We start from the raw sequence: 13,571 nt of genomic DNA, 5'->3' as shown, positions 1-13,571 counted from the left end.
ATTGGAGAAGGAAATGGCAACCCACTCCAGTGTTCTTGCCTGGAGAATCCCAGGGATGGTGGAGCCTGATGGGCTGCTGTCTATGGGGTCGCACAGAGTTGGACACGACTGAAGCGACTTAGCAGCATTAGCAGACTTCCCTGGCAGCTCAGGCAGTAAAGAATCTGCCTTCAATGCAAGAGACCCAGGTTAGATCTCTGGATTGGGAAAAACCACTGGAGAAAGGAATGGCAACCCACTCCAGTAATCTTACCTGGGAAATCCCATGGACAAAGGAGTCTGGTGGGCTATAGCCCGTGGAGTCACAAAGCGTTGGACATGACTGAACAGCTAACACACAGGGAGGCATAGCTACTTTCATTGTGTGAGATATGGAGGATCTATTTGAATTAAGTAATAGAGAATTACATTACCAAAATTACCTTTAGATGGCAAATGATCTTAGCATTTAAGTAAATTTCTGTATCATCTAGAGCGAGATTTGAGACCTGAAAAGGTCACTTCTAGACCTATGATACCAAGTGATTTTGATGTTGTCTAGGTGTAGCCAAATATGCCTTATTTTAACTTCCTTTCTCTAGCAGAGTATTTCATAACATGAAATTGACTGTTCAACACCACCCTTTGGGAAAACCTTCCTTGTTTAAGGACAGTAATAAAAATCCTTCTTTAGTTTTTTCTTTTTTAAGACAAGTTCCTCAGTATTCCCTCTTTGGCCAGATTTTCTATTTCTTTAATCATTTTTCATGGCTTTCACCCTAAACTCTGCCTTGCCCCTGTGTTGTTAGATACTGAAACTCCTCATGGTCTTCATAAATGGACCTGCCTGTCCCTCAGTGCAGTACAAACCTTACATCTAGACAAGTTATTACCACTCTCATTTTTTGCTCTAAGTGAAGATTATGGAAAACTGGCTGAATTGTTCTGCTGGTTGATTTTATGTGTCAGCTTGACTGGGCCATGAGGTGCCCAGATATTTGCTTAAACATTATTCTTGTGTATGACTGTGACTATGAGGCTGTCTCTGGGTAGAATTCACATTGAAATCAGTAGACTGAGAAAGTAGATTATCTTCCCCCATGTGGGAGGCCTTATCCAGTTGGTTGAGCAGAATAAAAAGGCTGAGTAAGAGAATTCTTTCTCTTTCTGCCTGACTGTCTTCAAGCTGGGACATCTGTCTTCCTCTGCTTTTATACTTGGGCTCAGGCTGGAACTTACACCATTGGCTTTGCTAGCTCTCATGCTTTGGGTCTCAGACCAGAACTAGACCTGGGTATAGTTCTGGGTTCTCCTGGGTATCCAGCTTGCTGACTGCAGATGTTGGACTTCTCACCCTCCGTACTGCTTGAATCAATTCCTGATAGTAAATTTCTCCCTATGTATGTATGTATGTATGTATGTATGTATGTATGCACCTATCTACCTACCTATCACCTATTGACTGTTCTCTGGAGAACTCAAACCAATATATTTGTCTTAGGCAGGAAATAAATCGAGGACATATACCTATGTCTGAAAGTGCAAGCCATCAAAGATTTCTTGAGTCATGCCTATAATAGGACACAAGAGTCAATCTTAAGGGGCTCCTACTGGCCAAAAATGGGAATATTTGAGCATTAAAAAATGACCGCCATAGATCATGGTATCACATCTGACTTGGGCAGAAAGAAGCCCTCTGCTGGCAACCAGGATGTAGCTGAAGACTTGAGGATGGCAGTTCTGGGGAGCCTCACTCTGGGCAGACCAGAGGCTTTGGTGCCCCAGTGATGAACCAGGATGGTAGACCCCAGGTTCTGAGAGATGGGGGCTCTAAGACTTTCAGCAGCACCATGGAGGTGAGCTTCGTGTGTCAGTGCGCAGCTGGCCCCTGATGCAGGACATGAACTTCAAGATCATGGACCATGTCCTGTCCAGAAACCCACAGTACCATTTAAAAAAGACTGCTATAGATGAAAATAATAAAAATTCATGAATTAATAATGATACTTTGACAAGGAAACTGTATACCATGTTGGTTACTTTTGTAGGTTACCAGAGCACAACTCAGTCTTCAAAAGAATGATAATTAAAGGGAAAGAATTGAATGTATCCTGTATTTCCTGTATAGACTGTATTTTGTGATCAGCATATAGATGGTAAATGTCTTTCCCCTTCACCCCCCACCCCTCGACCTCTCACTCCAAATGATAGACCACCAGGGACATACCTGGAGCTCAGCAAATAAGGTTTATTACTTGTTGCAGAGGAGAAAACAGGAAATGAGGCGCATCTCAGAGGGTGTAAGAAAGGATCTGTTACAGGGTCAGGGCTATTGTTAGATGATGCTGGGGGTGATTAGCTCTGGGTTGGAAAGGAGGATAATTTCAAGATTATTTTGATGTTGAAATTGAAGTTCCAGTACTTCGGCCACCTGATGCAAAGAGCCGACTCATCAGAAAGATCCTGATGTTCGGAACGATTGAGGGCAGAGGGAAAAGGAGATGACAGAGGATGAGATGGTTGGATGGCATCATCGACTCAATGAACATGAGTTTGAGCAAACTCCAGGAGATAGTGAAGGACAGAGAAACCTGTCATGTTGCAGTCCGTGGGTTCACAAAGAGTTGGACATGACTGAATGACTGAACAACAACAAATTTTTATAAATTCTAAAAAATAATGTGAGGGGATTTAGTAAATCCTCTAGGGCAGGCTAGAGCAAGGCTAAAGCTGTAAAGCTACTCATATTATCTACAAAAAGGGATGTGTTTAGTATTTTTGTCATGTGCACAGTGGCCTTGTTTTTACCCGTGATAAAACAACAGTATAAAGTGGTCTTGTTTTTCATCTCATTTCTTCAAGTTTACAAGGTGACTTGCTGTTCTCTGAGATTGTTTATGTCCAATAGGAGGAACTTGAGGTCTAGCGGTGAGTGTCAGGATAGCTTGTAGGGTTTAGGGTTATTTTTTTTCTGTTTCTGAAAGGGCTTTTCTATTTTTTATTTTTTAAACAGAATAGTAGAAAATAAAAGCAGAGAAGTGAAAGCTTTGGATAATGCCATATTCAACCCCTCATGAAATAATGGACCTAGGCAAGCAAAATGCCAGTCACTAGAATTGTTAATGGAACACCTTATGATAGGACATCCAGGCTGGCATCAGCTGAGCCTCTGATCAAGCTCAGCATCATCAAATGTGGGAAAGAGATATGTTACGTACCTCCTGATGTGACTCACAGCATGACCTTTGAGGTACTCTTGGCCCTAAATTTGAATCTGAATCTAGGCAAACCTCTAACCACCAGTTTATAGGAAATATGAAAGGTAAAGCATCATTCCAACTTACACTGATTGCTCTGTGATGGAACAATCAGCTAAATATAGAATCTCTAGCAAATAAATGTCATGATAAAAAGAGAAGAGGAGATATTATAGGTTTAAGAAGACTTACTGAACATAGCAACCAAACGCACTGTGTGAATTCTGTCAGGATTCTGATTCAAGCAAATCATCCCAAAAGACATTTTTGAGATGATCAGAGAAAACTGAGTAGGGATTGGAGTTAGGTGATATTGAGGAATAATTATGAATTGTATTAGTGAAAATGGTAGTATTGCTATTTTAATATGTTCATCTCTGTTAGAGATACATTCCAAAGTATTTATGGATGGAAAGGTAGGATTACTGGTATTTGTTCCAGAAAAAGAAAGGTTGGAAGGTGGATAGATAAAACAAGGCAGATGTTGCTTAAAGCTGGGTAATGAGTCTATTGAGACAAATCATTCTCCCTACTTTCGAGTGCATATATCTGAGAATTCCAGAGCAGACTGCTTTTTAACAATGATGAATACTGCTTTTATTTTATTTGACTGCTTGTTCTCCCTTCCTCAGGGCACCATTGCCCACTATTTAGAATTAAATAAGGAAAGACAGTTGGCTTCCCAGGTGGCCCAGTGGTAAAAAGTCTGCCTACTAGTGCAGGAGATGTATATTCGACCCATAAGTTGGGAAGATCCCCTGGAGGAAATGGCAACCCGCTCCAGTATTCTTGTCTGGGAAACCGCATGGAGAGAGGAGCCTACAGTCCATGGCGTTGCAGAATTGGACACAAATGAGTGCATACATGCACGCACAAGAGAAGTTTCTCAAGCAGAAAGAGTTCTATTTCCTAAAGATCCGTTCCATAATTCCCAGCTACTGCTTTTGCTCATTCTCTATTTAATTTGGCCATTATGGGGTAGCAGCTCTCTGAAATGACAAATGTCTCCAAGAGTTATAAATGGAAAATTTTATTTCCAGCCTCATTCATTTCTTCAGGTTTGTGTGTCCATCAAAATAAGAGACCTGTTATAAAAAGAACTGAATAGATTATAATATGGACTATAATTTTTATGTGGTGGCTGTCATACAGTGTTTAAAGACTGAGTGAAAGTTGAATGATCATATTATTATTTTGAAAAATTCTACGGGATTCACCATTTTATGGCATTTTCCACTCAGGAGTAGATCTTTTATAAATGTTCAAATTTTTAGAATCCCTACAGAGCTGGGATAATAGTCACTGTCTAAAATGGATGGAGAATAAAAGCCAATCATAACCGAGTATTACCTTGCCCTCTGGGGCTATTTTTAGTGTCGGTTTTGTTCCCAGAGAGAGAGAGCGGTGAATAACCTTGTCATCCATTTCTCTCTACTAACCGTGCATCCTGATCTGTCTTTACCTACTCATCAGACTGGCAGTTTTGGTTTCTAATTCTTTTCGGAGGTTCTGATCACCTTAAAGATTCTTAATAATTCATGGATATTATCTCAGTAAAATATGATGTACGTGCCTGTAACCAGAGGAGCAGAATTCTGTGTTGTTTGTTATGCATGATGAGTAGAATGATGCACAGCGGTTAGTTGCTCTTTTGTGGATTATGTCTTTTGCAGTTTTGTGGGATTTTTTATAAAATAGACTGGATATTTCTGTGGTTCCGAATTTCTGTGACATGGTTTTATTTACTTGTCAATCAAAATTATGTCTAATACATCATGTTATGATTTGAGGGTGACTTGTGGCAGCACTTTAGATTGCCTTCATTTAAAAAGTGATGTTGGTGACAGGAAAATGAAATTGATTTATTATGTGCAAGGACAAGACCAAATAGCACTGTCACTGAAAGTTAAAGTTCACAAATCTTTTCCTTTTATTTGGAGGGATTATTGATCTTCCTTCCATTCTTTCTGTATATGAGACCAGGCCTGTGTTTTAGGGGATTCTGACATGGAAATAATCAAATAAGGTTATTTGCTTTCCCAAATAACTCAGTTAACTAGGAGTAGGGAGACAAAAAGAATGATATATGGGGGCTTCTGAGTGTGCTGCGGTTCATGGGGTTGCAAAGAGTCGGACACGACTGAGCGACTGAACTGAACTGAACTGAGGGTTCAAAGCAGAGAATGACGAGTCTACCTTGAGGGAAGAATAGAGGTAGAGTTTCAGAGAAAAGTGAGGTTTAAACTGTCTTATAAAAGGAGAAAGGATATGCTAGACAGAGGCAGGGCTGTAAACAAAGTTGGAGAGATTTGAAACAGGACAATCCATCCAGGGAAGTGCAACTAGTTCAGTCCTCTGCAAGATAATGTGTATGTGTGCGCATGCGTGCATGTGTGGTAGAAGGCAGGGCAAGCATGGTGATGACTGGAGAAGTTATAGCAAGAAATTGTGTTGAAAATGTAAGCAAGGCTGAGATCAAAGAGGGCTCTGTGTGTCTTACTAAGAAAATAGAACTTTATTCTGTATGTGGCAGGGAACCTTTGGGATATTGACCTCTTACTATTGCCCTATTTCTGTCTTGGGCTTTCACCAATAGCCTAAGCACCCTTATGTAGTCAGAGACTCAGAATAATCTCTGAGAGCCAATAGTAATCTAATCAAGATATGGGCTGTGTGTGCATTTGTGTCAGTGTTCCTTGAAGAGTTGATGTAGCTCAAGTTTAGGCTTTTGAGAAATTTGACACATTTCTTCTTAATTTACACACTAAGAACGTGACGCAGGATGACAATCTTGCATAAGTTTATTGCAGGTAGGATTTATTTAGATGCATAGGCTTTCCAAAATGTCATATGAACTAGTGCTTCTAGAGGGACTTTGCTTGAATTCCATGCAATAACTTGATGTAAGAACTTGTAGATCTCTTCTGCTTTCTTTCTGTCTGCACATATAGATGAAAATTTGCTAGTATTTTTGTCTTTTGCTTTAAGCTGTATATTGCATATACTTTGTTCATGATTTTAAGAGGGGACTTAATTTGCTAATATTTTCATTTGAAATTCAAGGTTCTGATATTATAATTTAGTCTTTGATTTGTATAGAAAAGCATAGAATTCAGGCATCAAATATTCCTGAAATAACAGTTCCAATTAGTATTTTGATGAACTTCAGAGCAAACAAGTACTTGTTGTCCTTGAGAGAAGAGTGTGTTGATTTCAGTTTATGCTCTAAATTTCTCTGGAGAGTTGGAAGGGGAAGCTCTGTCATGGCAATCCAATTACCTCAGTTAGTCAAGCAAATTAATTGTCAGCTTCTTGAAGGGTATCAGATCAGTTCAGTTCAGTTACTCAGTCGTGTTCAACTGTGACCTCATGGACTGCATCATGCCAGGCCTCCCTGTCCATCACAAAACCCTGGAGCTTCCTCAAACTCATGTCCATCATGTCGGTGATGCCTTCCAACCATCTCATCCTCTGTCGTCCCCTTCTCCTCTTGCCTCCAATCTTCCCCATCATCAGGATCTTCTCCAGTGAGTCAGTTCTTTGCATCAGGTGGCCAAAGTATTGGAGTTTCAGTTTTAGCATCAGTCCTTCCAATGAATATTCAGGACTGATTTCCTTTAGGATGGACAGGTTGGATTTCCTTGCTGTCTACAGGACTCTCAAGAGTCTTCTCCAACACCACAGTTCAAAAGCATCAATTCTTTGGCACTTAGCTTTCTTTATAGTCCACCTCTTACCTACATACATAACTACTGGAAAAACCATAGCCTTGACTAGATGGAACTTTGTTGGCAAAGTAATGTCTCTGCTTTTGAATATGTTGTCAAGGCTGGTCATAGCTTTTCTTCCAAGGAGCAAGTGTCTTTTAATTTCATGGCTATATTCACCATCTGCAGTGATTTTGGAGCCCGAGAAAATCAAGTATGTCACTGTTTCCACTCTTTCCCCATCTATTTGCCATGAAGTGATGGGACTGGATGCTATGAGTTCAGTTTTCTGAATGTTGAGCTTTAAGCCAACTTTTCCACTCTCCTCTTTTACTTTCATCAAGAGGCTGTTTAGTTCTTCTCCGCTTTCTGCCATAAGGGTGGTGTCATCTGTGTATCTGAGGTTACTGATATTTCTCCCGGCAGTCTTGATTCCAGCTGTGCTTCATCAAGCCCGGCATTTTGCATGATGTATTCTGCATATAAATTAAATAAACAGTGACAATATATAGCCTTGACATACTCCTTTCCAGATTTGGAACCAAATCTGTTATTCCATGTACAGTTCTAACTGCTTCTTGACCTGCATGCAGATTTCTCAGGAAGCAGGCCAAGTGGTCTGGTATTCCCATCTCTTTAAGAATTTTTCACAGTTTGTTGTGATCCACATATCAAAGGCTTTGGCATAACCAATAAAGCAGAAATAGACGCTTTTCTGGAACTCTCTTGCTTTCTCAGTGATCCAATGGATGTTGGCATTTGATCTCTGGTTCCTCTGCCTTTTCTAAATCCAGCTTGAACATCTGGAAGTTCATATATCACGTATTTTTGAAACCTGGCTTGGAGAATTTTGAGCATTACTTTACTAGTGTATGAGATGAGTGCAATTGTGTGGTAGTTGGAGCATTCTTTGGCATTGCCTTTCTTAGGGATTGGAATGAATACTGACCTTTTTCCAGTCCTGTGGGCACTGCTTAGTTTTTCAAATTTGCTGGCATGTTAAGTGCTGCACTTTCACAGCATTACCTTTGAGGGTTTGAAATAGCTCAACTGGAATTCCATCACCTCCACTAGCTTTGTTCAGAGTCATGCTTCCTTCAGCCCACTTGACTTCCCATTCCAGGATGTCGGGTTCTAGGGGAGTGATCACACCATTGTGGTTATCTGGGTCATGAAGAGCTTTTTTGTATAGTTCTTCTGTATATTCTTGCCACCTCTTCTTAATAGCTTCTGCTTCTGTTAGGTCCATACCTTTTCTGTCTTTCATTGTGCCCATCTTTGCTTGAAATTTTCCCTTGGTATCTCTAATTTTCTTGAAGAGATCTCTAGTCTTTCCCATTCTATTGAAGGGCGTAGATGCAATAAAAATAGGGAGAAAATTAGGCAGGTAAATTTTTTACAATTTAAAAGTTACCTGGAACCAGCTGCATTTTTCTTTTATTAATATAATCTGTTTTACTCATCCTACATAAGCTTTCAAACATAGAAGGCAGCTTGAGATATTCAGTCCTTCAAGCTAAACCTTGAACTTGTGCCTGGCTGGTGAAATCTCACTGTCCAAGGAATCCTCTTCACTGTGTTTTCTGGTTATTTCCTGCTGCTTAGCACACTACCCCAAGTATAGTGGCTTAAATTTCTGTTTTGATTGTGAGGGTCAGAAATTTAGACATGGCATGGTGAGACAAGCACGTTTCTGTTCTCAGGGTCGAGGGTGTCAGTCAGGACCCCTCGAACGTCTGGGACCTGGAGCAGCTGAGGCTGGTAGAGCATCTTTTTCTTTATGTAGTCTCGGGGCTTCTTCCTCTGGCATCCCTGTGTGGTCTGTAGCATGGTGGCCTCGGGGTAACAAGACTTCTTACACAGTGGCTCAGAGTTCTGAGAGTGAGTATTCCAAAACACCATGGTAGAAGTTGGAATTTCTTTTATAATTTGTTCTTGGAAGTCAGGCAGCATCACTCTGTCATAATTGGTCTCTCAGAGCCAGCCCCCCTTGAGCATGGGAGGTGACAACACAGAGATGTGAATACTGGGTGATGTGCATTATGGAGTGAAGGAGTCGGGGGCATTTTGGAGACAGGCTACCACACTGAGTCATTACCCAGGCTGGTAAGCCCCTCTTCTTCAGTTCACTATAATGACTCTTCTTAGAACTAAAGACCTAGTTTTCTCCCAGGCATCTCCCTTTCCCCACCCCACCCTCATCTCCTTCTCTTCCAATATTTTTTCTAGGGCAGCTTGAGATATTTAATAATTAAAAAGTTCTATCTGATCATGGCTGTTCATGTTTAAAAGCTTTTCTGTGGCATACTATTGCTCTTAGGATAAAGACCTTCATTTAGCAAATATTTATTGAGTGCTCACTCTGTCTCCAGCAAACATTCCAGGCCCCTGGGATTTCACAGCAAACCGACAGAAACTCCTGTCCTCATGGAGCTTGTATTCTGGCACGTGTGTGTGTGTGTGTGTGTGTGTGTAACAAAGTAAATAAGTACAAGTATTTTCTATGATGTATTAGGGATACATATAAACTAGGTAAAAGAAAGGGAAATGATGGGGAAAGCCTCATTGAGGGGCAGCATTTGAGAAGAAAACTCGAAGTAGGTGAGACTGTGAGCCACATGGGTATTTGAAGAAAGAGCATATGTGTAGAGGGAGTATCAGGTGCAAAGACCATGAAGGAAAGCACTCATGCCCTTCCCGGAAAGCTGGGATATTGAGTCTGGGGCATGCAGAGTGAGAATGAGGGTGATGGGGGAGAAGTCAGAGATGGAACAGAAAACTAGACCATGCCGGGCTTGTAGAAAACACTATGCGCTTCACTCTTCACTCTAACTGAGATAGGGAGCCTTTCAGACTCCTGCTTTCAAAGGGTCGCTCTGAGCAGGCAAAAGGAAAAATAGGAAGACTGTTTTCATGGCTCCTGCAGTCATCTAAGAGAGAGGAGATGCTGGCTTGGGCCAGAATGGTACAGGAAAAATGATGAGAAGTGGTACAGTAAAGGATATATTTTGCAAATAGGATGTATACATTTTGCTGATAAATTCAACTTAGGGTATGAAAGAAAGAGGAGTCACAGATGATGTCAAGCAACTAAAAGGTAGAATTGCCATTGATTGAGGTGGAGGAATCTATAGGTAGAACAGATTTAAGAGAGACTTTAGTTTGGGTATGTTAAGAAAATCTTTCACATAATCTTCAAAGCCACGTTACCTCACCATATCCTAAACCCCTGACCCCAAGCTTCCTCCACTCCACGCTTTCGTCTCATTTTCTTGAATGACCAGTGCCTCCTCCCCCTTAGGGCCTATACATGGCTTTTTCTTCTTTTAGGAATGCCCTCCCTACTCCCCCTCAGCCAGTTAATCCCTAGTCCTTCAAGATTTGCTCAATTATTACTTTCTCAAAGAAGCCTTCATGATCTCTTTATCTAGGTTTATGTTCCTACAACATCCTGGAAGTGTGTTTAATGTCTGAAGGTTACTGCTGCAAGGGTGTATGCTATGTGGGGAGACAGACCCTTCCTGGCTCCCGCCTGCAGCTTCCCTATTGTCTCATGGTGCCGGCAGCCTGGTAGTTTTCAGTCATTATTGTAACCATCCTCTTTATTCATTAGGCTTCCCTGGTGCTGCTGCTGCTGCTGCTAAGTCGCTTCAGTCGTGTCCGACTCTGTGCGACCCCAGAGACGGCAGCCCACCAGGCTCTCCTGTCCCTGGTGGCTCAGGCGGTAAAGCGTGTGCCTGCAATACAGGAGACCCGGGTTCGATGCCTAGGTCGGGAAGATCCCCTGGAGAAGGAAATGGCAATCCACTCCAGTGCTCTTGCCTGGAAAATCCCATGGACGGAGGAGCCTGATAGGCTACAGTCCATGGGGTTGCAAAGAGTTGGACACGACTGAGCGACTTCACTTTCACTTTATTCATTCAAAGACAATACCACAACCCACAATTCTTATTGTTTTAACAGATTGGCTTAAACTACTTTCTAGTGTAGAATCTTCAGGAGGATAGACACTGGGCTGATGGCTCTGGAAATCCTCTCAAATGGCTGAGTATACTTTTTTTTTTATTTTAATTTTTTAATTTTTTAAATTTTAAAATCTTTAATTCTTACAAGCGTTCCCAAACATGAACCCCCCTCCCACCTCCCTCCCCACAACATCTCTCTGGGTCATCCCCATGCACCAGCCCCAAGCAAGCTGCACCCTACGTCAGACATGGACTGGCGATTCAATTCTTACATGACAGTATACATGTTAGAATTCCCATTCTCCCAAATCATCCCACCCTCTCCCTCTCCCTCTGAGTCCAAAAGTCCGTTATACACATCTGTGTCTTTTTTCCTGTCTTGCATACAGGGTCGTCATTGCCATCTTCCTAAATTCCATATATATGTGTTAGTATACTGTATTGGTGTTTTTCTTTCTGGCTTACTTCACTCTGTATAATTGGCTCCAGTTTTTTCAATTCTTCACTACCCTTCATGGAGAATATTTGTAGAAGTGACTTTTCAGCACAGGTGAGAAAGGAAATAGAAGTTGTCTGAGAGATAGAAGGCAGTTTATTCCCAGCATATATTTTGTAGCTTACTCTCTAGCTGTACTGATGAAAGACACACAGCAAAATATGCAAAAGGGGGAGGATGGGGGAAAGATAAAGCTATAATGAGGCAGATAGCACTAGGTGAGACACTGCCTCTGGGTGAAACTTTATATTTTTAGTTGTGTATAATTTAGATATAATCATTGTCAATGGGTAGTGTTATCTTTATTAAATAGTATACTGCAGTGTTCTGGGGCTCACAAGTGAAATATTTGGGGATATGACATTTGTCCTGAAAACCTCTCTGGAAATCTTAATGGGCGTTTAAAATAAACACAAAGACATTAGCCAGAAATAGATTCTATTGGAGAGATAAGCCACAAAAAGGGGTCCTCTTTGCCTGCTCCAGACAGTTGGGCTGGGCTGGCAGGGCTGTTCTCAGGAAATACACAAGGTGGATGGGAACTGTCACTGGCATCTCCTCCAATACCCAGGCACTTTTTTTAAAAATAAATTTTTTGGCCTTGCCATGGGGTATTTGGGATCTTATTCTCCAATGAGGGATGGAATCCATGCCCATTGCTGTGGAAGCAGGGACTCTTAACCACTGGACCACCCTGCCCAGGTACTTTGATGGAATCCTTTTCCTAATAGTTTAGCAGTTCTCATCCTCTTTTCACTTGAGCTTGCCAGAGTTATTAACACCTCATCTCCAGTTCTGTAATGAAAGCCTCTATAATTTATAAAGGGATTTTGGAATCACTAACACTGGATCCTTTTTTCTTTCTTTCTTTTTTTTTTTTTTTTGCATAATGGCTCCTCTTGAAAGTGAATGTGAAAGTGTTAGTTGCTCAGTAGTGTCCGACTCTTTGTGACCCCATGGACTGTAGCCCACCAGGCTCCCCTGTCCATGCGATTCTTAGGCAAGAATACTGGAGTAGGTAGCCATTCCCTTCTCTAGAGGAACTTCCCAACCAGGGATCAAACCCGAGTCTCTCACATGGCAGGCAGATTCTATACCGTCTCAGCCACCAGGGAAGCCCTCCTAACACTCTGGAAATCCTATCATGCAGGAAGGTTTTGGCATAAATTAAGGTAGGTCCAGGATACAGTTTTTCAGTTTTTACCTTTCTGATTTTCTACTGAGCCACTCACTCAACTCCTAGTTTCTCTGTGCTTTCCTTACTCTACCCCTGAACACCATTCTAGCCTTTCATTTCCAGTTAGAGTTGATGCTCAGAAAACTTGTGGACAAAGTGAAATTCGTCCCTTTTGAATATATTTGCCAAAATTCTTTTGGTTGAAGGTGGTTGAAATGACTAACTTAAACTAAGTTAAAATGGGAATTTTTGTTTAGTTTAACCAGAAAGCCCAAAGGATGAAGGCGTATTTGAGAACATCCAGAGTTTCAAACAATGGGCTGGGTTCCTGCTATGCTGTGTTCAGATGTGGGCTGCACAGCACATCCTCAGACCAGCTTCCAGTCTCAGAGAGGGCGAGGCTCTCCCCACCTTTGATATCTCCCTCCCTGATATCTGAACACCAATGTACCTTGGGATGCAGATTGACAGGATGTTTTTACTAACCAGTTTTGCTTATGTGCTTATTTCTGTGGCAGGGGAGGTAAGATTCTGGGAATATTTCCACCCAAGTCATGTGGGATGGGGCAGCCCCAGCCTTGGAGAAAGAAATTCAGAGCCGACCATATAATGATGATGATGGTATCTCCATGCTGCTCTCCCCACGTGCTGTGGAAGGTTCACCCTGCTGGGTGGGCATTTTTACATCAGGCTGTATTTCATCTCAACACTACACACAGCAGTCCCTTTCCACTCAGCAGCCTAACGCTGCTGCTCCCAAGGGCAGAGCAAAGATGGATAGGTAGTTATTTCAGCTATGGATAGGCAAGTAAGTTTCAGTTTAAAGTAGGGAAGAACCTTTAGTAGTCCTTAAGAAGAGTCTAGAGATAAAAACTGCCTTGATAACAGGGGCTTCTGTGCCACTGGTTTATAAACAAGGGTCTGATGTCCCCATGCAGAATGTTTTAAGAAAGGGTTTGCATGTTAGCTAAGAGTAGAAACAAATGGTGA

The sequence above is a fragment of the Capra hircus genome, chromosome 20 (assembly GCF_001704415.2).
Source record: "Capra hircus breed San Clemente chromosome 20, ASM170441v1, whole genome shotgun sequence".
NCBI lineage: Eukaryota > Metazoa > Chordata > Mammalia > Artiodactyla > Bovidae > Capra > Capra hircus.
This window is presented reverse-complemented; position numbering follows the sequence as displayed.